Source organism: Odocoileus virginianus, chromosome 11 (assembly GCF_023699985.2).
Source record: "Odocoileus virginianus isolate 20LAN1187 ecotype Illinois chromosome 11, Ovbor_1.2, whole genome shotgun sequence".
Lineage (NCBI taxonomy): Eukaryota > Metazoa > Chordata > Mammalia > Artiodactyla > Cervidae > Odocoileus > Odocoileus virginianus.
In genome coordinates, this window is record NC_069684.1 from 27,891,191 (window position 1) to 27,918,207 (window position 27,017).

At 45.4% G+C, this 27,017-nt stretch overlaps 1 protein-coding gene across 4 annotated transcripts in view; it reads right to left on the reverse strand.

The window, feature by feature from the left end:
- The window catches only part of ZBTB17 (zinc finger and BTB domain containing 17), an 80,423-nt gene that overhangs the window by 15,256 nt on the left and 38,150 nt on the right, over positions 1 to 27,017 (reverse strand). For 2 of the 4 annotated variants that reach the window (XM_020873826.2, XM_020873823.2), the window contains exons 1-2: positions 14,346 to 14,476; positions 12,223 to 12,309 (exon numbers count right to left, since the gene is read on the reverse strand). The gene's annotated coding sequence lies outside the window, so the exon portion shown is untranslated. Of the gene's footprint in view, positions 1 to 8,925; positions 9,022 to 12,222; positions 12,310 to 14,345; positions 14,477 to 27,017 lie in introns of those variants that run through there. The other 2 variants (XM_070474092.1, XM_070474093.1) reach the window with 2 other exon arrangements.

Genomic DNA, 27,017 nt, shown 5'->3' on the forward strand with positions numbered 1-27,017 from the left:
GACCCTTATAAAATGATCACTGTACTTTTGGTGCTTGCTACTGAAAAACTAATAGACAAAGCCACTGTGAAAAGTGAACTTCCAGTCTGTTAATCACAACAGCAGCAATACATATTTGAGAAACAGTTCTATGCATGTGAATGAGAAATCTCCCCTAAAATACAGAAGCTCTGTGGTGTGATACAGCTGCCATATACTTACTGTACTCCCCTCTGGGGTCCTCCATCCACAAAACAGGAAACATATAAACAGAGACTAAAGAATCACACACACATTTAATGAGTGCTTACTCTGTGCTCGCCTTAGGGACAGTATCCCCACTTTGAGCCTAAGACAGGTAATAAATCAATACACTACATAATGTCACATACTCAGTGCTGTGAAGAAAACCAAAGCAAGCCGAGGCTATTAACTGAGAAAAGGGTCAAGGAGGAGCTCTCTGAGGAGGTGACATTGAAGCAAAGACCTGGTGGAGTGAAGAGCAAGTCAAGCCACCACAAGCCCAGGGACAATTAAAGACATATGGAAGGACAAAAGCAAAGGTCCCGCGACAGATGTTACTTGGCCAAAGGGGCCAGAGTGCCTGAAAAGGGGGAACGGAGCAGGAGGATGAGAGGCACCGAGGTTGGCAGCCGTAGAGGCTGAGATCACTCAGGGTTTCAGAGGCAAGTCAGGCTTTGGAGTTTCTTCTAAATAGACTGGTATGCCCTGGGGGTGGGGTGGGGCTGAGAACAGAAGACTGACAGCAAGGTGGCAAGTGTGGACACAGGAACACCAGCAGAGAAGCCAGAGAGGAAGGTGGCCTCCAACAAGCTGTAGGCCGAAAGGTGAGAAGTAGTCGGATTAGGGATATGTCTTGGTGACGCCAACAGAAAGGCTGACCAAGGAAGATGTCGGTTGTGAGAAAAGAAAGGAGTCAAGGATGACAGCAGAATTTTTAGCCTGAGAAACTGGCCAAGTGGCAGTGTCATTTACTGAGGTGAGGAACTGATTGTGGGAGCAAAGGATTAATGGGGGGAAAGCAAGTAGAGAAAGTGGTGAGAAATCTAAGTGGAGAGACAGGCTGGAGGCCACGCCCATCACACCAGGACTCAGCCTCATCCCCAGCTGATGGAGTCATGCCAGATTTAAGCAAGATGGCCACAGTTAGACTCACATTTCTGAAAGGTCACTTTGGCTGCATGAGTGTGGAGAGGCTGAAAGGGCAACAGCAGAAGCAGAAAAACAATTCAGGAAGTCCTGCAGTGCTGGCCCCGCTGGACATGAGGAATGGGACAGTGTCACCCCCCAGGCTGGTGCTGGGTGAGGCTGACTGGTGCCCAGAACCCAACACACTCACTGTGGGTCTTTCTGAGCAGCGTGTGCAAGCAGTACTCCTGCTGAATATCACAGCATCCCTTGAAAGCTTTAAGTACCTCAACATCCCTTACTATTTAGTACCCAACCCTGCCCGGGAGAAGCTGGGCCATGCTGTTTGTCCACCACCACATCCCAGGCTGAGAATCATGACCTCTTACTCACATTTCAAAGAAAATGCCCGAAACTCTAGAGGGACGTACAAGAACCTGGTAACTGGGATCCCCTCACAGCAGCAGGGCAAGGATGGAAAGAAGTTACACTCTTCACTCTTGTATCCTGTCTGGGTTTTTCTGTTTTATTTTACCACTTGTAAATGTTATCAATTAAAATATTAAAACTGAGCAAGTAAAACACAGAGGGAAGGAGGGGAGAAAGAAGAAAAGAGAGAAAGAAAATGTCCATAAAGTCAGAGCTTCTTCACTTTCTCTTAACCATAACCTTTCAGATATTTTCTGTGAGACCTGGTGACTGAAAACTTCTCAAATGCAAAAAATTTCTCATAAGGGAAATGGAACATTATGGTAATTTGCACAAAGAATGTGTCACTTGGGAAAACTTGATGAGCAAAAATTCCTTAAGGGGACAAAATGGAAAATCCCCTAGAAGAGCAGCTGGTGGCCTTTTCCAGACACGGATGAACCCCTCTGACTCTGCGATGGCCCTGAAGGCCTCTCCTGGGAGTCACACACACAATTCAGACTTCAGGGAGCTGACTCCTCCGACCCGGTTACAACTCCTGCCTTGGAATCCAGCCAAAGCTAATAAATTAAGTCCCTCGGGCAAGAGTACTTAAATCTCTGTACCTCAGTTTCCTTTCTGTGAAACGGGGATGGTACTAAAAGTGTCCACAAAGTTGCTGCTGGCCATCACTGTTATTATACACAAACCCAGGCCAGCAACATCAATCTGTAACAGGAAAGCGGGGAACGCAACGCTTGCCTCCTTGCCCTACCTTCTAAAAATGGACATAGGGACTTTCCTGGTGGTCCAGTAGCTAAGACTCCGCGCTCCCAATGCAGGGGGCCCAGGTTTGATCCCTGGTCAGGGAACTAGATCACACATGCCACAACTAACAATTTGTATGCTGCAACTAAACATCCTGTGTGCCGCAACTAAGACTCGGCACTGCCAAATAAAAATTCTAAAAATAAATTAAAAAAAAAAATAAATTTAAAATAATAAAAATTAAAATGGACGTAAAATCTCATCAGTAAGCCAGACACCCATGACAGATAAAGCTTCAACCTGAAAAAAGATCAGAAAAAGGTCCTGCAAACTGCAAAGCTTCTTCCACTCAATAGTAACCAGAAGGCAAGGCAGAGGTGCTTTGTACTTGACAGCAAAAGCCACCTTCTATTCTAGAAGGAACATGATGATTTTGGAGGAGCAAAGCAGCTTTCATTGAGAAAGAAGATAAAACATGACAATTCCAAAGGAAGGATTAGTCGTCCCAAGGTGCTAGTTAAGATCAAGAATCCAAAATAAAGAAGCTGAATACTATTAATAATTACTAGGAAGTATCTATATGTATCTGAACTTCAATGTAGCACATGATTTTTCATGTGACTGACTTTTTCTGGGTTTGTTTTCTCATTAGGATTAGTGACTTTGAAGGTCCCTTCTACTGTTCAGATTTAATAAATGTTGAGTAAATGATTTCATTAATAAGACTGAAGATTACAAATGCATGCATTTGAAGTATAACAGATACCATGTGAATGACAATAAAAATGACATATTTACCTAGCACCTAGCAGTTGTTTTTTTTTTTCATCTAAAACTTTCCTTATATTGGAAATCTTATGATTTCCAACTAGGAACATGAACCATAAAGGACATGAATATCAACTATGAACCATACACTGGGATGTCCCTGACAGCTCAGTTGGTAAAGAATCCGCCTGCAACTCAGGAGACCCTGGTATGATTCCTGGGTCAAGAAGATCTGCTGGAAAAGGGACAAGCTACCCACTCCTGTATTCCTGGGCTTCCCTTGGGGCTCAGCTGGTAAAGAATCTGCCTGCAATGCGGGAGACCTGGGTTCAGTCCCTGGGTTGGGAAGATCCCCTGGAGAAGGGAAAGGTGACATGAACATCAACTCTGAACTATATATGAATATCTATGACCTATATAAGCCAACATCAAACTGTACATTCACTATTCCATATAGGATTAAACTGAAGTTAATATCTGGTAAAACTTGACTGGGAAAAACTAAAAGTAAGGATATTTTAGAGGAGTATTTTCAGAGACCTCAAAAACTTAAGATAGGCCTGGACAAAAAGTGGTCAAGAATTCAGTGCCTCTACTTCCAAGGATTTCTTCAAACTGTTAGGCTCCTCAAATCCAGATGCTGAGTGCTGCCCCAGAAGACAGCGATGTTTGGACAGCAGCCCTGGGAGGATGGAAGCAGCTCATCCCGACCTGGCCCTTGAAGAAACAGTGCTGCCGGCCTCCTGCCCCTCCACCCACCACCTGCAGCAGCATGAATCAGCAAAGCTGCTGGAAGCCTTTTAAGAGAATGACTTGCAACCCTGGCGGTTTTTCAGCCAGCCCCTTTTGAAGTGCGAGCTTCTGAGAGAAACTTGGAAACCACCCTAAGCACTGCCTGGCTGCTGGTCCAAGGGCAGGCAGGCCAAGAGACAGATAGAGACAAAGAAAGAGAGACAGACAGAGCACCTGCAAGGCCATTTAAGGAAGCAGGTCAGTCCCAAGGGGCCACTTAATGGGACCATGATGAGAAAGCGATGGTACCCGAACTTAATTCTTAAGGGCATGAAAGACAGGTCAGAAACCTAAATGTTCTGCTCATCCACATTTCTACCCTTATCTTCTCAACTTTACAAATACAAATATAAACTGGGGGGGGGGGGGGGGGTGATATTTACAGCCTATATGGGAAATAAGGGTTAACAGTCCCAAAATATAAAGAACTTTAATCAAATGAAAACATATGTCCACACAAAGCCTGTAGACAAATGTTCACAGCAGCATTATTCATAACAGTCAAAAGGTCAAAACAGGACTTCCCTAGTCATCCAGAGGTCAAGAATCCACCTGCCAATGCAGGGGACACAGGTCAGATCTCTGATCTAGAAAGATTATCCATGCTGTGGGACCACTAAGCCTGTGCTCCACTACTGAGCCCACGTGCTGCAACTGACGCCCACAGGCCCTCGGCCCACGCGCCACCAGAGAAGCCACTGCGATGAGAAGCCTGCACAGCAACTAAAGAGGAGCCCCTGCTTGCTGCAACTAGAGAAAGCCCACGTGCAGCCACGAAGACTTAGCACAGTCAAAAATTACTTAATTTTTTTAAAAAGGTCACAACAGTCCAAATATCCATCAACTAATGAATAAGTAAATAAAATGAGGCATGCAGAGAATTATTTGATAATAAGAAATTACTGATAACGTGCTATAATTTGAATTGAACCTTGAAAATATCGTGCTATGTGAAAGAAGCCAGCCACAAAAGACTAAGATGCATGATTCCATTTATACAAAATGCGTAGAATAGGCAAATCCATAATGATAGAAAATGGTTGCTTCAGGCCGAGGGAGACAGAGGTTAAACCGGGAATGACTCAGTGGCAGGTTTCTCCTGGGGATGATGAAAATGTTCTGGTTGTGATAGCTGCACAACTTTTTGTGAATTGCACCACTGGATTGTGCACTTAAAATAGGTGAATTGTATGGTAAGTGACTGTCTCAATAAAGCTGTTATTAAAAATTAAACAGCAAGAAAAAAATCTTCCAACAGAAAAATAAGCCAAAGAAATGAACAGGAAATTCACAAATGAAAACATGAGTGTGGTCAATATACTCGATACAGAAAAAAGATGTTTAACCTTATTAATAATTAGATATGAATAAGCACTAAGTTACCACTTCCAGTTTCAAGGTGGCAAAGATTGAAAAGACTGAGTTTCCACTGTGGGCCAGGGCACATTCCCAGTGAGCAGAAGCAGAAAGTGGTACACTGTGTCAGACTGCAGCCTGTCAACACCAATGCAGATTCTAAATGCATTCATCGGTTAGGTACAAATTAAAAATGCCTAGATATGAGTAACTGACCAGAGAGCCCACCATGCGGAGGCTACGATTTCCCAGCCTGATGGGGTATTACCCAGCTGTAAGGAAACAGTGAGTCCTGGTAAAGGACTGTGGGACTGGGTCCAGAGAAAACAGAGCCATGCTAGTAATAAGTCCCACTATGATGGACACTTGAGGGAAGGTTACTGGCAAGAGAAATAGTTGGCTCGCTGTTTCCCAAGGGCAGTGGCACGTGGGGCGCACAAGTCCAATAGCAGCCACTAGGGAAAAACTGGAATAGCTGCCGGGGCAACCTGCCTGCAGTGTTTCCTACATACGCGCAACCTCATCAAGTGTTCGTATTAATTCTCTGGGAGAGTAGTAATATGATCACCCTCGCTGCGCAGATGAGAAAAATAAGGCTTAGTGAGGTTGTCATTCCACCCAGGTCTCAGTGACATGCCTGGATCCAAGGCCAAAGTCCACCATACTCTATGAGGTGTGCTCTTTTCACTTTAAAAGAGACAAAACTTCCATGGACAGACACAGAATTCTTGATTCACTGGATCCTCAGTCTGTCCCAAAAGGGCAAATTCTCTGTCATTAACTGGCAACTCCCTTTCCTTATTCTAATTAGTGTTACAAAACATGTTATGTATTTTTTAAAAAGTCAGAAATGAGCAATATTAAGTCTTAGTTCTGATCTTCAGTTTGCAACTGCCAAATGAAACATAAAATTGAAACTTTGAAGCATCTTAGTTTATGAAAGCATGGCACACCAGGTAAGGGCTTCCCTGATGGCTCCGTGGTAAAGAACCCACCTGCCAATGCAGGAGACCCGGGTTTGATCCCCGGGTCAAGATCCCCTGGAGAAGGAAAATGGCAACTCACCCCAATATTCTTGCCCAGGGAAATCCCATGGACAGAGGGGCCTGGCAGGCTACAGTCCATGGGGTCATAAAAGAGTCAGACATGAATTAGCAAGTAAACAACAACAACACAGCATTATCAGGTACCCCGGCTGACTCTCACTACACAGGGCTACAAATGCTGAAGAAAAACTGTATGACATCTTTTAAAATGCATCAAAGAACTGGCAAATCAACAAGGAATACTGACAGGTCAAACTTAAGCAAAGGCTGGAATTCAGATAGCAAGTGGAGCTTTGCGGGTGGGCAACAAGGGCATCTGCAGAACTGGGCAAGCTCAGATTCTCCCCCTACCCCCAAAAACGGAGGTCCCTCCAGAATTAAGCTGGGTCCCAAAGGGTTATATCTTAGCGGAAAGAAAACAGCATAGAAAACAGCCTATATCAAATCAAGGCACCAGATGGAGAGGTGTACAATCCCTCTGGGAGAATCTGTAACCACTAGATGGCCCCCCATGGACTACAGCCCAAAGTCACACTGTAAAAGATGCACATCAGGTAGATAAAAAGTGATCCCAAAATGAAAGTATTTGATGCAAGGAGTAAGGACCAACTAAAACAGTAAATAAGAAATAAGTGGATCTAAGGGCTTCCCTGGTGGTCCAGTGGTTACGAATCCGCCTGGCAAGAAATCACCGGTTTGATCCCTGGTCTGGGAAGACCCCACATGCCACAGAGCAACTGAGCCAGGGCATCACAATTACTTAGCTCATGTGCTGCAACTACTGAAGCCCATGTGCCTAGGGCCTGGGTTCAGCAACAAGGGAAGCCACCACAAGGAAGAGCAGCCCCCACTCGCCATAACCAGAGAAAGCCCATGCAGCAGTGAAGACCCAGCACAACCAAAAAATAAAAGAACTAAACTACACACCTATGGAATGGAAGTTGAGAAGGGAGTATTAGGAACTAAAGTGTGATAAGGTCCTAACTGCTTGGGAGTAAAGTGTAAAGACACTGACTAGTTTCCCTGATAGCTCAGTTGATAAAGAATCCACCTGCAATGCAGGAGACCCCGGTTCGATTCCTAAGTCAGGAAGATCTGCTGGAGAAGGGACAGGCTACCCACTCCAGTGTTCTTGGGCTTCCCTTGTGGCTCAGCTAGTGAAGAATCCACCTGCAATGAGGGAGACCTGGGTTTGATCCCTGGGTTGGAAAGATTACCTGAAGAAGGGAAAGGCTACCCACTCCAGTATTCTGGCCTGGAGAATTCCATGGGCTGTATAGTCCATGGGGTCGCAAAGAGTTGGACACAACTGAGCGACCTTCACTTCACAAAATTAGAATGTGGCAAGTCATGTAAATTGAGGGATACGCCATGTTCATGAATCAGAAGATCAATATCATAAAAACATTACCTCTATCCAAACTGACATGTAATAAATTCAATTCTAATAAAATTCAAAGTGATTCTAATAAAAGACTCCAACAATTTTTATGGAATTTGATAAGCATAATCCAAAATGAAAATGGTAGAAAGCCAAAGCCTTACCAGATACCAAGAACTGTTATATAAGAACTTAGAGAAATAAAAAAAAGAACTTAGAGGGACTTTCCTGGTAGCTCAGTGGCTTAAGACTCCCACTCCCAATGCAGGGGACCTGAGTTTGATCCCCTGGTCAGGGAACTAGATCCCACATGCTGCAATTAAGAGTCTGCAAGCTGCGAGTAAAGATCCCATGTGCCACAACTAGAAGATCAAAGATTCTGTGTGCTGCATCTAAGACCTGGTGCAGCCAAATACATAAACAAAAAATAGAAAAAAAAAAGTAAAAGAACTGAGAAATTAAATTGGTGGGATATTGGCACACAGACAGAAATAGATGGTAAAGAGCCCAGAAATAGGCCCATACATTTGTGGACACTTGATGTACGATAGTGGTTACTGCTGACTTTAAAGATCCACAAGAAAGGAATGTATTTTTCAATACATAGTAGAGGCTTAATCTGATGTGTTTATTTAAAAAAAGGAAAAACTTATCTCCTATCTCAAACCATACACAAAAATTATTATGAACAGACTAAAGACCTTTGAGTAAAAGGTAAGAATCATAAAACATCTGGAAGACAATACACGGGGAAATACCTTTAGAAACCTGAAGCAGGGAGAAAGTTCTTAAATAAGTGCTAACTATTAAGAAAAAGTCAATAAATGACATTAAAACTAAGAATTTCTGTTCATTAAAAATAAACTAGAGTGACAAGACAAGCCACAAACTGGAGGTGGATAGTTTCAACACATCTAACTGACAAATGATTAGCATCAAAACAAAAAAAACAGGGAGAAAAAGTTTTCATATAATAAAAAGACAACTCAATAAAACAATGAGCAGAAAGATTTAAGCTGTTTTTTCAGAGAAGCTGAAAGATGAATGATCCATTAGTGCATGAAAAGATGCTCAACCCACTAATAACCATGAAGATGCAAATCAAAACCACGTGCGGTACCACTGAGCTTCCAACACATTAGTATAAAGTCTTAAATCTGATGATACCATTGTTCGGAGGATGTGAAGCAGGCAGAATTGCCAGCTGAGTAAACTGGGGAAACCACTCTGGAGATGACTTGGTATCACTGTATTTAGTCAAAATGAAGATGCACATACCCTAGGATTCGGTCCTCCTCCCAGGGTGTATGCTGATAGGCTGCACACGCATGCCCCAGGAATGGTCACAGTATCACTGTCTGTCTCAGCAAAATACTGAAAACAAATGTCCATCAACAATAGAAAGGATACGTAAATTCTCATACAACGGAACATAACTCACCAGTGAAATGAAATACACCTATATGCAACACAGATTAATCTCAAGAACACATGTTAAGCAAAAATTTAATCACTGAAAAAAACAAGATAATGTACTGAGTTCAAAATCATGCAAAATTAACTAATAACATTGCTTAGCAACACAAACACATGTGGTAAAACTATAAAAAGCAAGAGATGGGAATTCCCTGGCGGTTCAGTGGTTAAGACTTGGTACTTGCAATGCCACGGCCTGGATTCAATCCCTGGTCAGGGAACTAAGATCCCACAAGCCATGGTGCCAAAAAAGAAAAAACACTAAAAAAGAAAAGAAAAGCATGAACACAGTAAATGCCAAATCCAGTGATTACGCTGGGGAGGGAGAGGACAGGATCAGGGAGGGGCACTTCAAAGGTAACGTAACATTCTTTAGTGTAAAGGAGGTGATGGGTATATGGGTGTTCCTTGTAAGATTATCCTTCAGGTGGTATATATTCTTTTGTATCTACTCAATATTTAACAAGACAACTTACAAAACTAAACAATGTTACTTCTGACTTTAGGCCATGATTTGAAGCATTATCTTGGGCAGCTGACTTGAGTTACACTCAACCAGGAAAGTCCCTGACAGGGACCCACCCAGCCCTGAGACTACAGAAATGAGAAATGCTTCACCACCCAGGCTTCTGAGCTGGAGACAACTTCCCACTGGGCCCTGGAGCGTTCTACTCTGGACAGGAAAGGTACTGCTTAGATGAATCGGGTCAGTAGAGGAAGTGGGGTGGGTGGGGTAGGGGGAACAGGTTCTACTGCCAGACCTTTTAAGACCAGAAGCTGAGTACATTTTTGATGCGACAACGAACCCACCAAGGCTGCTTTCAGGCTGGGTCTAGACTCTCAGCAGGAACTGCCACCTCTGAGGCTCTGCATGCTGCTCTTTAAACACGAGTGAGCAACTCTCAACTCTAACCATGCCCTCTGCTTCCTTCCTTTGAAGCTCAAGGCTGATCTCTCCAATTCCTAACAAGCAGGTGTGAATGTAAGAGCCCTGGCTTTCTGTATGCATCTGTGACTACATCATTGAGGTCAACCGTAGGTAGCCCTCAGACTGTTAAGCTATTGATACCCATGAGGACCTCTGAGAGTGCCAGACACCTATGCTGACACTGAACACACACACCTGGAGCAAACGCTAAAATCACTTGGTGCTAAAATGCCTACTCTTTTTAACTTTGTGCACAAAATGTACTTGGAGTTTTTTGCTTCCTGTGAGGTTGGAGTCCCGCCCTTTGGTGGTGTCTGTTACCCTGCCAGACACCAGGTCTGAGAACCTCTGTGCCACCCATGTGGCACCATCCTTGGGGGAATTCCAGGACGGTAGAGAGTGGGACACCTGGTCTTTTTTGTGGCAAACTGTTCAAACTGAAGCTCTGCCCACAGAGGCTGCCCTTTTGGCATTCTAGACTGCAGGCTCAGTTTATGTGCAACAAAATCAAGACTTTAAAATGTCTCTCCTGTACACACATACAGGCATGCATGTGCACAGAAGGCCTGGCACAAGGACACAGACGTGGTGAACAGTTGTCTGGGACAGGAACTGGGTCAGACATGAGAGCGTCAGTTACTTTCCTACCCTAAGCATTTTTTTCTTCCTCAACTCTGCACACTTTCTTTCTTGACCCTCATAAGAGGTTGTTGTTAGGTCATCCTCTCCTAACTAACACATAGTAACACTAGATACTAACTGTGGACTCAAAGACTAGATAAAGCATTTTACATGCATTACCTCATTAATAATTCCACCCAATAAAGCTAGCATGAGGTCATCATTATTCCCACTACACCCCCGAGGAAATGGAGGCTTAGAGAAGTCAAGTACTTTGTCCAAAGGCACACAGCTAGTAAGTATAAAGACCAGGTATGTTAGGCTCAAGTATCTTTGACTTAGAAGTTCAGCACCTCATACCCCAGAAATTCTGTTTTTTGTTGTCTAGTTGTTCTGTTGTGTCCGACTCTTTGCAACCCCATGGACTGTAGCCATGGACTGTAGCCATGGACTGTAGCCCGCCAAGCTCCTCTGTCCATGGGATTCTCCAGGCAAGAATCCTGGAGTGGTATTGCCACTTCCTTCTCCAGAGGATCTTCCTGACCCAAGGATTGATCCCGTGTCTCTTGCATTGGCAGGTAGGTTCTTTACCACTGAGCCACCTGGGAAGCCCATACTGTGATTAGCCATGTGGCTAAGAGCACCTTGATCCCAGGATCCATCTCCCTCATCTCCTCAACCCGAGCCCCCAGTGCAGTGTCTGACACATCAGGCACAGAAACACTGGCTGTGTGAGCAAGCCTGGACTCCCTGGACCCAAGCAACACGAACGACCCAAAGCCAGAGGAGCCTGCCTTAGGGGCCCAGGGGCCCAGGGAACACACCCCACCCTGTTTCACCAGTGAGTGGACTTCCCTCAGGCCTAACCATCAGAGTCAGCAATCCAGTCACACTGGGAACAGAACAGGTTCTCTCAGCCAGCTTCCCTCCAGCATTGAAACAATCGTGATTCCTCCTTTGGTTGTACACCAGAGGCTGGGGTTTGGGGACAGATTGTACAAAAGTATGTATCTTTAAACATTAGAACCTTAAAAGGAATGGGTATGTGCTCCCTACTCTGTCTTTCCCTCTCTGCCACATGGAGTGCATACACAATGGCAGGATCCAGAGCAGCCTTCTCAGTCCATGAGATGGAAGCCAGGGTTTGAGAAAGGAGAGCCAGATGATCAATGGAACCTTGCTTCTGGATGACTTCGCAGAACAGAGTGAGCTGCCCTGACCAGTTCTGGACCACCTACTCCCAGACTGTTAAGGGACAGGAATAAATTTCTATTTCCTTTCAGCCACTATATTTTGGAGCACTTTAGATTGTACTTAATTAAAACAAAGTGTGAACACTGCCCAGGGATTAATCTAGCATGATCTTTGTCAGCAAAATGACAACAATATTATCAACATTCTCCCAACCAAACTAACTAGGATTCTGTCATTACTGTACACTTTAAAAAAGTCGTCTTGAAAGGGTGAGTTGAAGCACGCTGCATCTAGAGAAGAGGGACAAACAAACTGACCTCCTGGTTTGTTTCATCTTTGAGTCTTAACAGACATACCTCAGATTTCCAAGTAGCCCAGGCTACTCTGTTCCGACAGTTTGTCTGGGGAAACTCCAGCTTGACTCTCCTCCTCCAGCTCATTACCTGAATCAAAGACCAAGTGGAAAATCTGATGAGAACCTGCAGGATTCTAAGAGCTGCTCTTATATCCACCAAATACAGGCACATGCAGAGCACTGAGCACAGAGTCTGGCACAAAGGCAGTGCTCAATAAATGTTACACTGGCTTGTGATTGAGCTGCTGCCTGCCAGACCCTGTGCTGGACAGCTGGGACACAAAGATGAATAAACCTAGTCCCAGTCCCTACACTCAGGAAAGCCCCCTACACTCGGGAAAGCCTGCTGACTGGAAGACGTAACACAAGGTTGAAAAGCAAAAGCAATCAGGCTGTGCCCAAGTAGTCTTACAGCACTAGCATTCCCCAGGTATGTCCCAGACATCGTGCTTCCCACTCCAGACCCTCCCCCAGGTGACACATCCCTTCCCACAACTGTAGTGACTTTTGATGGATGCTAGATCACCAATGGACAGTTCCACTTGAATGTTTTACAGGCACTTACAACAGACATGTTCAAAACAAAATATATCCTCTCTTCTTAAATCCCCTCCCTATCCTGTTCCCTATCCCACTGAGCAGCATCACCATCCACCAGTCAAAAATTCAGAGCCAACCCTGACCTCTCCTCCGGCCTCTAAATCCCCCACCTAAGTCATCACCAACTTTGGTCAAGTCTACCTTCAACACATTTCTCCCCACCTTCTGCCTAATCTAACTCAAGGCCACGGTCATCTCTCATCTCCCCAGTTCTAGTAGCCTTCTAACTGGCCTCCAGGCCCATTCCCTTTAATACAGTCTTCACTAGCGTGATCTTTCTAATCTACAAATCTGATTCTTAAATGCGTTCTCATTAACCTAAAACTGCAAGTCCACGGCTAGGTTTAAAAACTTCCCTAGGGGAAATTCCACTACAGGATCCGTGGCTGGCAAACTAAAGATGCCTCATGCCCCATGGCTTCTTTCCCTCCCCAAAACAAGACCCCTGAGGACCAGACCACACACTAGGGTCTTTCATCTCTGTCCCTAGGCAGCTTTCTCACACATTTCATCTTCAACTGAGAATACTCTTCCCCTTTTCTGCCTGCACTCTCCAAGCATCCTCCAGTTCTGCTTCCTGGGGAACAGAAGTCTTCCTGGATTTGCCTAAACTGTGTGAGGTGCCTCTACGCAGTGTTTCCTGCTTTTTTTCCCATCATATCAGAACTGCCTACATTTCAGTATGTCTCCTACGTGAGTTTCTGAGCTCTGAGTGATGACGATGATACAAAAAATAACATCAACAAGCACACACAGCATTTACTTTGTGCCAGCAGGCCTTCTCAGCACTTTACACCGATTATCTCATTTAACCTTTATAATAGTTTAGGAGGCAGATTTTATTCGCAACCCTGCTTTAAGGATAAGAAAACCGAGGCAGAAGGCGAGGAACCAACGTGCCTAAGGACACTGTTGGCAAGCACCGAGACAGGATTCAAACCCGGCTGCTTGGCTCCACAGCCTACACTTTTTAACCACTCGCACCATCCTCAGAACTCATCAGAAGTTGAACCATCGTCTGTGGAACGAATGAATGAATGAAATGATCTCATACGGGGGCAGTATGGGTCTCCACCACGACAAACTCCTCCTAGGCCCTCACAGGCATGTGTCCTCCGGCCCCGCCGGCCAAAGTGAGCTGCGCGGGCACCCCGCCACCTCTCGGCCTCAGAACGCCCACCCGCAGCGGCGCGCGGGGTCAAGGGGCGGTGACAGCCGGGCGGCGGGGGCGGAGATGCTACCAGCTGGAGTGTCACCCAGCCCGGAGGCGACTCGCGCTCCCTCGCCGGGACGGCGAGTCCAGTCCGCCCGCCCACTATCCGCCCGCTCGCCGGGCAGCGCCCCCCACCCATTTGTCCCGCACCCTCATGTTGTGCGGGGTCCCCTCAGTCCGGGTTCCCGTCCCAGTCCACTTCCCTCCCCTCCCCCACACAACCGTCCCCGGCGTCCCGCCGCGTCCCATCCTCCGCCGCCTCCACCCGACTCCTGGGACTCCCCTGGCCCCGGGTGCTTGCTGACCCTCACCTGCCATGTCCTGGACCCCACCGCAGAGGGAGGTGCATCACGGCCGCGAGAAGGCCGGGGACGGCACTTCAGAGCAGACAAAGGGCGCCGCCATGTTAGAGTCGGGCGGAACCGACCTCGCTGGCTTCCCGGCTGCCACTTCCGGCGCATGCGCAGTGCTTGTCCTAGGCGTAGCTCGTGGACAGGCGCATGCGCATAGCAATCCAGAAGTTCTGTAAAACAGTACTCTGCGCTTAGAATTTCTCTCATTGTAACCTTTCCTTGGTTTGTTTCAAATGTAAAAGTAGCAGCTTCTACGTGTTCAGCGCTTCCTGTGTGCCAGGCACTGTGTTAACCACTTAACGTGCATTATCTCAAGTCCTCTCACCATCATACGATAATATTTTTCTCCCACTTTTGAAGAAGGGAAAACGGAGTTTCAGGGTAAATGAATTGCCCGTTGTCACGCATCTTACAAGTGGTGAAGCAGAGATGTGAATGAACCTAGTTGTGGCATCAAAGCTATAGGACCACAGTTATGTTTTTCTACCTTCTAAGTTAGACGTTACCCCTTACCCTGTTTAGGGGATACCCAGGATTAGCCTGTGTGTGAATGAGGGTATCTGAAAACAAAATTCGGCTTGCAGACACCAGCTCCTCTGTGGTGTCTTTACATCTTTTCAGCACCGCCAGGCCATTGACTTTTCTATTTCCTAATAGTTCTTTCTTCATTTTTGACGCTGTTTATTTTCATGATCCATAATTTTAACAACACCCTTACAACAACCTTGATCTCCTTTGCTCTCTTGTCTTTTTGTCACGTGGATTTCGTAAGAATTTCAACCCTGGATGAATCCAACTGCTCCTTTTTTACCTTTGCCGACACCTAAAGAGCCAAACACAATTGGAGAAAGTACCCAATGGGACAGACTGTTCTCTACAAATTCATGACTGCCAGCCTTAAGAGGGACTTCAATAAATGTCAGTCTGGCCAGTTCACTGCTGCTGTCTTCACAATAACTAGAGAAACTAAAACACTCAGCAACAGTTGACTTCACCCTTTTTTTTAGCAGGAAAAATAGTAATAGCAAATCTGATAGGAACCCTCTTGTCTTCCCAATACTAAATATGTAAGTTTCTACTTCTGAGTCCATCTGTGTTGGATGTAGTCCATCGAGACTTGCAGTCCGTTCCTTTCAGAATCTAAAAAGTTGAAATTTTATGTCCCAGACTCAGTAGCAGTTAGAATCCTAGGTACAGGTAGGTTCTGCCAATATGTAAGATTTGGAAGCCATTGGCCCGCTGATGTTAGCCGAGTTTTGCTGGCAAGAAAGGTCATGCAAATACGGGGTGTTGCAGCCAGCAGTGTTCAGAAGTATCTGTGAGATGGGGGCCGCCAAACTCAGCATTCTGGTGCCTGGAGCCAGTGTCTAGTCCCAAATCTAGATCCATGGACACTTGCTGTGGTGATGTGTTTGTTTTTTCAAGTCTTAGAAATCATGTGTTTTTTTTTTAATGTTTATTTTTATGCAGTTATTTGGCCGTGCTGGATCTTTGTTGCTGGGTGGGCTTTCTCTAGTTGCGGCAAGTGGGAACTATTGTTTGTTGTGGTGCATGAGCTTCTCATTGAGGTGGCTTCTCTAGTTGGGGAGCCCAGGCCCTAGGGATCATAGGCTTCAATAGTTGCAGCTCCTGGGCTCTAGAGCACAGGCTCAATAGCCGTGGTACATGAACTTAGTTGCCCCAAGGCATGGACATCATGTTTATTTTTTACCTTTTACACCATGACAACAAAAAAGTACACAGTGGAGAAGTGAATAGTTATATAAACTAATCAAAGGCCTAAAAGACAATGCAATTGAAAAGATGAAAATGAATAAACAGTTTAAAAACAATCAATCTAAACCCCCAGAAGGAATTAATGATAAATGATCCATAAGAGAAATTGGGAAAATATGCTAGATGCAGGCTAAACATCCAGCCTCCAGTTCTGAGGATTCAGTCAGGATCTAGAAATGTGTTCGTTATACCTGCATTTCAGCTCACTATTTGGAGAGCAAGTGGTTGCAGGTATTAAAAAATCACATTAACTGCATTTATAATCACACATTCACTCGCTTTTTTTAAAAGTGGTTTTATAATTCACAAAGCAATTACCTGAAACTTACAAAAGACGACCCTCTTGGAGCCATGAGAACATCGCCAGCCTCTCCTTTCTGGGCGACCTCCCACCGTGACCAGGCCCAGACACCCTATTCATTAATCTCAGGTTGACCATTCTTACATTTAGAAGAAAATGACTTATCTTTCCCCAAAGGTGCTCCAAGTAGGCTGGAGGGCTTAGCCCCAGAGTCTGCTCAATTGATGCTGGGAGCCCGAAGAGGAAGCTCAGGTGTGAAAACTGATTCTGGCAGAAAATGAAAAAAATCTGGAAGACCCCACCAACTTGACCAACAAGCTACACTTGAGCCCCACACAGAACACCAAGTTTGAAGCTGCTCTGTATTCCAAAGGACTCCAAGACAAAGGGAAGAAAAAAAATTTAAGGTCAAGGTGGGGGGGGGGGCTGGAATTTACACTTATAAAAGGACACCTAAAGACTCACTGCAACCCAGACAAACCTCGGATATTAGGCAGAAGCCTCCTAAGTTCCTATGTTGTACAACCGTGAGTCAGAAAGAGGCAGAGCCACAGACAGGGAGTGGGCCAGTGGGTGCCAGGGGCTTCCTGGGGTGAGAATGTTCTACAGTCTGCTGGGTGCCCATGGACCCACGCACTTGAAGCAGGTGAGAGGCATCCAAAGGAAAGACACCTCCTATGTGTCTGGGGAGGGTCAGGTGAACCTAGATTTCCTGACAATTACAGCTGACAATTCCCTCAGGGGAGATGATAGCTTACAGTGAACAGTGTCAGATTTGTGATAAGAAGAAGATTTAGCTTCAGGACCAGGGAATAGGCTTGATCTCTCAAGAGCTTTTGTGTAGCAGAGTTTTATTAAAGTGAAAAAGGACAGAGAACGCTTCTGTCGTAGACATCAGAAGGAGGATGGACAGTGCCCCCATCCCCAGTCTTAGCAAGGGAATTATATACTTTTCAATTGGTTATTACAGTAAATCAAAAGGATGTCTCAAGTTGTAAAGATCTTACTAGACCCACTCCCATTATATATACACATTTTAAGATAACAGGATTAGTCAGAAGATTTTCAGGAAGGAGAAACATGTCCTCAAGCAGGATACATTATTGTTATATAATCCTTACTAAGGAATAAAAATGTTTGTCCTTTCCTCCTCCTTGAGAGCCCCAGACCCCTTTCTCCTCCTGGGGCACCCTGGACTTCTTATCAACCTGCCTAGGAATTGACTCTCTCAGAGGGACGTGTAAACCTCACCAGGTGGACCCATATGACTCTGTTCACAGGCTGGGCCACATCAGATAGGCGCTCCTTGGCCACACTTGACCACATCCCGAGGCGGGATCCTCTCCACCCTTAACCCCACACCTGCTTGTGGATAGAAAACCAAAATTAAACCCTTCACTGCTTCCGTGGTGGCTCAGACGGTAAAGAATCCGCCTGCAATGTGGGAGACCTGGGTTTGATCCCTGGGCTGGGAAGATCCCTTAGAGGAGGGCCTGGCAACTCACTCTAGTATTCTTGCCTGGAGAATCCCATGGACACAGGAGCCTGGCGGGCTATAGTCCATGAGATCCCAGAAAGTCGGTCGGATACAACTGAGCGACTGACACTTCCAATTTTCACTTTCAATTAACAAACTGCTTGGATGCTAAAAGGACCATATGCCTAAACTCTCTGAGTGCTCAGGAACAACAGAGCCCCAGGCCCCAGCCCAGAGCAGAACCAGGCAGAGCCCGCAGGTGTCCCAGGGCCGTCCATCGATCCCCACCAACAGCTTGGCCTCAGTTCCCAGCTCTGCCCAACAACGGGCATTTTCTCTCCCCTGAAAATTTGAACATCTACTGAATGTTGTTTTTTCTTTGGATTACATTTTACTATATTTTCCTAGGTTTGCATTGCAAGTTACAAAAAACACCACTTCTGCAAAAGCAGGTTTTCAGGGTACAGACTTGAGTTTTCAGCTCTCACCTGCTGTATCCTGAGTACATGGACAAAACACGGGGCTCACTGCCCCACTTCTGCCTAGTCAACAGGCCTTCCACCCTGCCATTCCTTTAGTGTACAGAGACCCCAGCCCCTTTCCCATCCCCACCACCCCAGGAAGACCCTCCGGCTTTACTGGCCAAGGGCTGACTTGGGTGGAGCCAACACAGGGCCAAGCACGGCCATGTCTTGCCCCTTGGAACCCGCATCGAGAAGGCAGAGATCCCACCCAAGCAAAGCCAGTAAACTGACAAGGGTCCCTCCCAGAGCCTCGTGAGGGGCACCAACAGGGGTCTATGGGGGTGACTTCCCAACCATGGGCACAACCATCCCCTGGACTGAATGCTCCGGAGGAGACCATGGACATGTACAGTCACCCCTAGAGGGAAGTCTGAGCCCTCAGAAGCTGGGTTCTGCCCCTCTGTTTAGAGCCACCAGGGCTACTCACAGAACCCTTCCAGATTTGATCTTAAGTGTGCAAACGCTGCTCATTCCCCTAAGTAGCTCTGACATGAAAGGACCTAATGGACAGTAATTAAGGGAGTACTAGCAAGTAACTATAACCTGTTTTCATTTCTCTCGTTGAGTTTAAGAGTTTTTAAAAAACAAATGGTGCAAAAAATAAATAAATAAAAATTAAAAAAACAAATGGTGCTAACTGAACAATAATCTTCAAAGATAGACAAGTCTCAGGGTAAGTGGTGGCTCTGACGGTAAAGAATCTGCCTGCAATGCAGGAGACCCAGATTCTATCCCTGGGTTGGGAAGATCCCCAGAAGAAGGGAATAGATACCCACTCCAATATTCTTGCCTGGAGAATTCCATGGACAGAGGAGCCTGGCGGGTTACAGTACATGGGGTCACAGAGTTGGACATGACTGAGTGGCTTTCGCTTTTTCACAAGATAAGCTTGTCAACAGGGAGAGCTGGCAGTACAAGTACCAAAAGCCTGGAGTTAGGGTCACAGCTTTTCCTCAGGGACGTGCCTCTTGGCAAGGCCAGGGCAGCTCTCACTGCATGGACCTCAGGGGAGGAGTCTTTCGGAGACACGAGAGCCCATCACCTCCGAGCAGAGACCAGAACTCAGCGGGCAGTTCCCCACAAGTCCTCAGAAAGTGTTACTCACTCAGTTGTGTCCGACTCTTTGTGGACCCATGAACTGCAGCCCACCAGTCTCCTCTGTCCATAGGATTCTCCAGGCAAGAATACTGGAGCGGGTTGCCATTTCCTACTCCAGGGGATCTTCCTGACCCAGGAATCAAACTGGAGTCTCCTGCATTGCAAGTGGATTATTTACCAGCTGAGCTACCAGTGAATCCCCCAATGGTTACAATATCCATGTGATAATGGACAGTTTGCATTTCTTCAAGTTTGAAAACTTCTGTGCATCAAAGGGTGCTATCCAGAAAGTAGAAACACAGCCCACAGAATGTAAAAAAATATTTGTACATGATATATCTAATAAGAGTCTGTTCTTTAGAATACATTAAGAACTTATATAAATCATTAACAAAAAAGACAACCAAAATTTTAAAATGGAAAAGAACTTGAACAATGACCAGAAAAAATGTAAATGACCCACAAGCACATAAAAAGATGTGTTCCATGAAAAAAAGAAACCCAAAAGATGGATCCCCTGGATGGGATCCTGAGGCAGAAAAAGGCAGAATGAAGGGAACCTGCATACAGTATGGATTTCAGTTTCTAGTAAAGTATCCAACTTTGTTCATTAATTGTGAGAATTCTGTCGAAAATTAGGATGAGAGGTGAAACTAAAAAGTCAAATGAGAACAAGCTATTGCATCAACCCGGAAATTTACAATGAAATGGTAATTTCATAATAACAAACAAATGAACCCTAAATATGAACCCTAAATATGGAAAATACAAGCAGAACGATTAATCATCCTATGACCATCCTCCCGGCTACTTCTCCTCTGGTTGTTCTGGGATTTCCCTCTCCTGGGACAGAGAAGAAATAGACACAGAGTGCCTGGGCAGTTCCCCTTAGATCTGACCCCACCCAGTGTTTCTGTCCGCCCCCAGGCATGCCCGCCCAGTGAGGACACTGTGCCAGAGAAGTCTCAGGAGTCATTGGTCTTGATGTGTCGGGACTTTTTTGATTCCCATGGACTAGACATGCTTACTCAAGTTAAATAAATTAATATTATGTTAAATGATTGCTGTTGTTGTTTAGTTGCTAAGTCATGTCTGACTCTTTTGTGACCCCATGGACTGTAGCCCGCCAGGCTCCTCTGTTCATGGAATTTCCCAGGCAAGAATACTGGAGTGGGTTGCCATTTCCTTTTCCAAGGGACCTTCCTGACCCAAGCATCAAATCCATGTCTGTTACGTTGATAGACAACTTCTTTACCACTGAGCCACCAGGGAAGCCCGTTTTTTGATAGAAATAAGTTAATGCTTACAAGAGACAAGTTAAGAGTAGGCTTGGAGGTATCGGGTCCAAGGGCTCACATTCATGTAGTGTGACCTGGTCCTTCTCCAACCATCAGTCCTGTTGAGTGGTTTTGGCGCCCCATTCACAGGCACAGTCTCTCTCACTGCATCCAGGACCTCAAGCAACTCTGGGATGTCAACCACTCAACATCCATCCTACTGGGAAAAGTTTCTCCTTCCCTAGGACTCCATGAAAACTCATGACTTTGAATGCCTTTGGTGTGGCTTGGGTCACGTTCTCATCCTTGCACTAAGTGCAGCAAGCAGAGGACTGAAGCTGGGATTGGCTGGACAAGGATCATACACCCATCTTCCAGGTGAGTGGAACGTAGGGTCAGTCACATGAAATTATTTGGACTGGAAGCAGGTGAGAAGCAGTTTCCACGGGAAAGATAGAGGTACTTCACTTGGACATGAGGACAGATACTGGCTTGGGGAAAGCAGCAGATTCCACATCACTCACAGTGCACTGCACAGCCCAGAATTTGAAGCCCAAGGTTAGAAGGGATTCACATAAGATGGGGAAGCCACCCCTCTGATGCCCAGGCTGTCCTCCCACAGCAAGAAGTTCTCCCATTTTCTGAAAAGCAAGGTTGATGATGGTAGTAAACTCAAGGGTCCTACCTTGGGTCCTTGCATCTCAGAGACTGGCCCAGAATAGCCCACATGCCCTTGAGAGGCACACGGACCTTGTTCTTGTTCCTGGGAAGTGGTCACCCAGGATTCATGCCTGCCCCCTGACTATATTAGTCACCAACCCCTGAATAACAATACTGCTCATTTTTACAGCCTATTCCCTCCCCTTTACAAAAAGCAGCTACCAAATGCTAGGGTGGTAAGGAAACTCTTGCTCAGTGGAGTACTGGAAGGGTCAAGGATGATTCAGTACCACAGAGTCATAATCAGCCAGCACCCCAAAACCACATGGGTCATGTAGCTTTCCAACACCACTCAGCCCCAGGGAAATTGCCTGGTGAGAGATCCAGCTGCTCCCCCATATCATGATTCTTAATGAGTATGAAAGTCAAAAGTTTATAATGACTGGAAGGCCAAAGTTTTTCAGGGCTGCAATCTGCACTTGGTTCTTGTGGCCTGGGCACACTCAACATTTGTATTGTTATTACCCCTGTGGGCAGGCTAGAAGGCTAGGAAGGAGGAGCCCCTTTTCTAAACCGCATGGCTATCGGTGATATAAACATGCCAAGGGGCTGTCTATGCTGTCAGGGTGGTGTTCACTTGCCCAGCAGCCTGATCACCTCAGTAACTGGTCATGGGGGCTTGACAGGGCCCAGGTTGGCTAGAATTGGAGAAGCATGGGTGTATGCATGAATGGTCAGGTGAAGTGCTATCCTTGAGGTCTCCAGAGATGGAGAGGGAAAAGAGGGATGAGGGCAGTTTATGCTTAAATCTAATTCTGTTGTCATTCAGTCACTCAGTCATGTCCAACTCTTTGCGACCCTATAGACTGCAGTGCTCCAGACTTCCCTGTCCTGCACCATCTCCTGGAGCTTGCTGAAACATGTCCATTGAGTCCGTGATGCCATCCAACCATCTCATCCTCTGTTGTCCCCTTCTCCTCCCATCTTCAATCTTTCCCAGCATCTGGGTCTTTTCTAATGAGTTGGTTATTTGCGCCAGGCAGCCAAAGTACTGAAGCTTCAGCCTTAGAATCAGTCCCCCCAAAGAATATTGAGGATTCATTTCCTTCAGGATTGACTGATTGGATCTCCTTGATGTCCAAGGGACTCTCAAGAGTCTTCTCCAACACCACAGTTCAAAAGCATCAATTCTTCAGCGCTCAGCTTCGTTATGATCCAACTCTCACATCCATATATGACTATTGGAAAAACTGGAGCTTTGACTAGACAGACCTTTGTCAGCAAAGTAATGTCTCTGCTTTTTAATATACTGTCCAGGTTGGTCATAGCTTTTCTTCCAAGGAGCAAACATCTTTTAATTCATGGCTGCAGTCACCATCTGCAGTGATTTTGGAGCCCAAGGAAATAAAGTCAGCCACTGTTTCCATTGTTTTCCCATCTATTTGCCATGAAGTGATGGGACCAGATGCCATGATCTTAGTTTTTTTGAATGTTGAGTTTTAAGCCAACATTTTCACTCTCCCCTTTCACCTTTATCAAGAGGCTCTTTAGTTTCTCTTCACTTTCTGCCATAAGGATGGTGTCATCTGCATATCTGAGGTTATTGATATTTCTCCTGGCAATCTTGATTCCAGTTTGTGCTTCATCTCGCTCAGCATATGCATGATGTATTCTGCTTATAATTTAAATAAGCAAGGTGACAGTACACAGCCTTGACATACTCCTTTCCCAGTTTGGAACCAATCTGTTGTTCCATGTTCGGTTCTAACTGTTGCTTCTTGACCTGCATACACATTTCTCAAGAGGCAGGTCAGGTGATCTGGTATTCCTGTCTCTTGAAGAATTTTCCCCAGTTTGTTGTGATCCACACAGTCAAAGGCTTTAGTGTAGTCATGAAGCAGAAGTAGATGTTTTTCTGGAATTCTGTTGCTTTCTCTATGATCCAGTGGATGTTGGCAATTTGATCTCTGGTTCCTCTGCCTTCCCTAAATCCAGTTTGAACATCTGGAAGTTCTCGGTTCACATACTGTTGAATCTTTGCTTGGAGAATTTTAAGCATTACTTTGCTAGCATGTGAGATGAGTACAATTTTGCAGTAGTCTGAACATTCTTTGGCATTGCCTTTCTTTGGGATTGGAATGAAAACTGACCTTTTCCAGTCCTGTGGCCACTGCTAAGTTTCCCAAGTTTGCTGGCATATTGAGTGCAGCAATTTCACAGCATCATCTTTCAGTATTTGAAATAGCTCAACTGGAATTCCATCACCTCCACTGGCTTTCTTTGTAGTGATGCTTCCTAAGGCCTGTTTGACTTCACACTCTAAGATGTCTGGCTCTAAGTGATTGATCACACCATCGTGGTTATCTGGGTCACTAAGGTCTTTTTTGTATAGTTCTTCTGTGTATTCTTGCCACCTCTTCTTAATATCTTCTGCTTCTGTTAGGTCCATACTATTTCTGTCCTTTATTGTGCCCATTTTTGCATGAAATATTCCCTTGATATGTCTAATTTTCTTGAAGAGATATCTAGTCTTTCCCATTCTACTGTTTTCCTCTATTTCTTTGCATTGTTCATTTAAGAAGGCTTTCTTATCTCTCCTTGCTATTCTTTGGAACTCTGCATTCAGATGGATATATCTTTCCTTTTCTCCTTTGCCTTTTGCTTTTCTTCTTTACTCAGTTACTTGTAACGCCTTCTCAGACAACCACTTTGCCTTTTTGCTTTTCTTTTCCTTGGGGATATTTTTGATCACTGCCTCCTGCACAGTGTTACAAACCTCCATCCATAGTTCTTCAGGCACTCTATGAGATCTAATCCCTTGAATCTATACTGTTACCTCCACTGTATAATCATAAAGGATTTGATTTAGGTCATATCTGAATGGTCTAGTGGTCTTCCCTACTTTCTTCACTTTAAACCCGAATTTTGCAATAAGGAATTCATGATCTGAGCTACAGTCAACTCCTGGTCTTGTTTTTGCTGAATGTATAGAGCTTCTCCATCTTTAGCTGTAAAGAATATAATTAATCTGATTTCGGCATTGACCATTTGGTGATATCCATGCGTAGAGTCATCTCTTGTGTTGTTGGGAGAGGGTGTCTTCTATGACCACATGACCACTGTGTTCTCTTGGCAAAACTCTGTTAGCCTTTGCCCTGCTTCATTTTGTCCTCCAAGGCCAAACTTGCCTGTTATTCCAGGTATCTCTTGAGTTCCTATTTTTGCATTCCAGCCCCCTATGATGAAAAGGACATCTTTTTTGGGTGTAGGTCTTGTAGATCTTCATAGAACCATTTAAGTTCACCGTCTTCAGCTTTAATGGTTAGGGCATAGACTTGGATTACTGTGATATTGAATGTTTGCCTTAGAAATGAACAGAGATAATTCTGTCATTTTTGAGATTGCACCCAAGTACTGCATTTTGGACTCTTATATAGAACCATAAAAGACACTGAATGCCAAAGCAATGTTGAGAAAGAACAAAGCTGGAAGTATCATGCATGCTGATTTCAAACTATATTACAAAACTATAGAGATCAAAGGGCTTCCCTGGTAGCTCAGCTGGTAAAGAATCCATCTGTAATGCAGGGGTCTCAGGTTTGATTCCTGGGTCAGGAAGATCCCCTGGAGAAGGGACAGGCTACCCACTCCAGTATTCTTGGGCTTCCCTGGGGGCTCAGATGGTAAATAATCCGCCTGCAATGTGGGAGACCTGGGTTTGATCCCTGGGTTGGGACAATCCCCTGGAGGAGGGCATGGCAACCCACTCCAGTGCTATTGTCTGGAAAATCCCCATGGATGGAGGAGTCTCGCAAGATACAGTCCATGGGGTCTCAAAGATTCGGACATGACTGAGCAAATAAGCACAGCACAGCACACATAGTGGTCAATACAGTTTGGTATAAAAACAGACATGTGGATCAGTGAAATAGAATAGACAGCACAGAAGGAAGCCCATGCATAGAGTCAACTCATTCATGACATGATGCCAACAGTATACAATAAGGAAAGGATAATCTCTTCCATAATGATGTTGGGAAACATGGTCAATTGAATGTAAAAGAGTGAAACTAGACCACTATCTTACACCATACACAAATATTGACTCAACATGGATTAAAGACTTTAATGTAAGACCAGAAGTAGGCTCCTAGAAAAAAACATAGGTGGTAAGCTCCTTCAAATCCATCTTGGCAATGACTTTTTGGATTTGACACCAAAAGCAACAAATGTAAAAATAAACAAGTGGGACTATATCAAACTAAAAAGCTTCTACACAGCAAAATATATCATCAACAAAAATGAAAGAGCAGCTCATGGAATGGGAGAAAATACTTTCCAGTCACCTAGCTGATAAGGGGTTAAAATCCAAAATAGATAAAGCACTCACACACACACAAAATGAGCTCATAGATAGAGAATAGATTGGTGGTTGCCAAAAGCAGCAAGTGGGGAGATGGGCAAAATAAGTGAAGGGTGTCAAAAGGTACAAACTTTCAGTTATGAAGAAACAAGTCATAGGGATGTAATGTACAGCATGATGGCTATAGTTATTAATAATAATACTGTATTACATGTCTGAAAGTTGCTGAGAGTATACATCTTAAAAGTTCTTATTATAAGAAAAATACAGCGTACAGTTGCATGTTGCAGGGGCAGGTACTGAATCCATGGGCACATTCTTCAAGAGTGCGTGTAGAAGGTGGCAGAGGAGAGAGCCTAGGAAGGAACAGGCAGTGCTCGGGCGCAGAGGGAAGCCAGAGGGGTGTTGGCAAGAGCACCAGCCCACGAGGGCACGCAGCCCGGAAAACTGCCCGGAAGCTGTGGGGGAGGAGGCTGAAGAGGGACATGGACTGGTAGCATGGAGGCTGGTGATAACCACCCCAGGGCCTGACCACAGTGGTGGGACGTAGGGGAGGTCAAGGAATGGATGCCACCCTTCCAAGAAAGGGGTGCAAAGAGCAGGCTGCAGGAAAGGCGCTGACACCCTCACCCTGCACACAGCAGCCGTGGAAGAAGTCTGTTGAACTGAAATGCTTAAAGGCAGAGAAACAGACTGGCCTGTGAAGAAAGGTTAGCAGCCAAGGAGTTATCTGGAATGAAGGACTCCTCCAGCATGAGCTCCTCCAGTGGAAGCTTCCGGATAATCCTGGAAGTTCCCCGGGTCTCCCCTTCAGTTTACATTCTCATCAGCACCGTGGCAGTGCAGCAGGCCTCCACTGGTGACCATCGTAGCTGTCCTGACTGGGGTGGAGGCATGAGTGGTGTGTAGCCTCCCAGGCCTGAAGCACCCTGCTTGTGCCCAGAGCCCCCAAAGCCTCCATGAAGCAGCACCCTTGGTGTCATCCTCCAAGAAGATGGTTATGTGCTGTCTAGATGCCAGGCCACCCCCCCGTCTCCCCATCTTCCCTCTCTGTTCTCCCCAAGTTCACCTTTCCTCTTTTGAAAAAAGCTACATTCTTTGCCATATGCAGTGGGGACCTGGAAGGCTCCCAGAAGCATTTGAGCTCTAATCCT